Consider the following 1,334-nt stretch of genomic DNA (forward strand, 5'->3'; position numbering starts at 1 on the left):
CATCTTGTACAGCAATTAACCACTAAGAAGAATATATGCAGTGTATTATTTGTTGAAAATTTAAAAAAAATAATCTTTAAAAAAAAAGAAAAGAAAGCTTGAATAAAATTCTTGACCTTCATAACACAAAAAAAAAAGTTGGACTGGAAATCTCATTTCAACCAACTATTCCTCTACTGGGTATTTTCCCGGAGGATCTGAAAACATCATATCATAGTGATATATGTGTGCCTATGTTTATAGCAGCACAATTTGTGATAGCCAGATCTTGGAAACAACCAAGATGCCTATCACCTGAGGAATGGTTGAAAAACATGTGGTATTTTTTTTATACAATGGAGTATTACTCAGCTATAAAGAATGATAAACTTGAAACCTTTATATTGAAGTGGATGCCACTTGAAGATATACTCATAAGTGAAATAAACCGGACACACATGTGTAAATATTGTATAGTTTCCCTAGTAGAAGAACTCAAAAGAAGAAATACATATAGAAAGGTATAGTACAAGTGAAGGAGGGCCAGGGAGCTAGCTCAGTGGCATAAGCACCTGCATAGCCAGGAAAAGGTTTTGAGTTCAATCCCTGGTACCATGAAAATAAAAAAAGTACAAGTAAAAGGAAAGCAGGAACTCGAGGGCTAACTAATTAAGAGGGGGGAAAAGAAGAGCTAGGAAACATGACAGTGATAAGCCATGAAGTTATATGTAGAAGATGGGCAAGGCAATGATGCTAAGATTCTCCAGAATATTCTCGAATCTAGAAGTTAATTGGAACGATTCACATCCTGACTAACTATATATACTGATACCTGTGAACTAAGCAACTGCACTGAAGATGGTAATCTGTAATAGTAGTTTCATGCTTTGAGTGCCAGTCATTCTGGTCTGCTGAATATGGGCTGCTTGTCATGACTTGCCAGTTGCTGCTGTGCTGTCTCTCGGGTAGATGATTGTTCAAAAAGAAGAGGGTGGTGAATGAAGGTAAGAGACAGGAACAGGAATGTTGTGGGACTGTCCTGCTTCAAGGTTGTATATGGTTAGAATTTTGGAGTTTTGTGTAAACATAAGAACTACATAATTCTTTATGGCTATTTAAAAAAATATATTCTAATTTTTAAATGTTTTTTCATCATATTCTGTAGGGACTTAAAGTTCAACATATCAATACTTGATGAAAAATACCTGTTCCATGTTATGCCTAAGATGTTTGATATTCAGACAGATAGTGAGGTTAAGCTTAACAGTCTAAGTTGTATGGTAATAACAATAAGCTTGTCTTTGGAGGGTTAACAACCTAAGTTTGTACAACAAAATTAGAGAGAAAGGAGGGGT

Source organism: Octodon degus, unplaced genomic scaffold (genome assembly GCF_000260255.1).
Source record: "Octodon degus isolate 3935 unplaced genomic scaffold, OctDeg1.0 scaffold00069, whole genome shotgun sequence".
NCBI lineage: Eukaryota > Metazoa > Chordata > Mammalia > Rodentia > Octodontidae > Octodon > Octodon degus.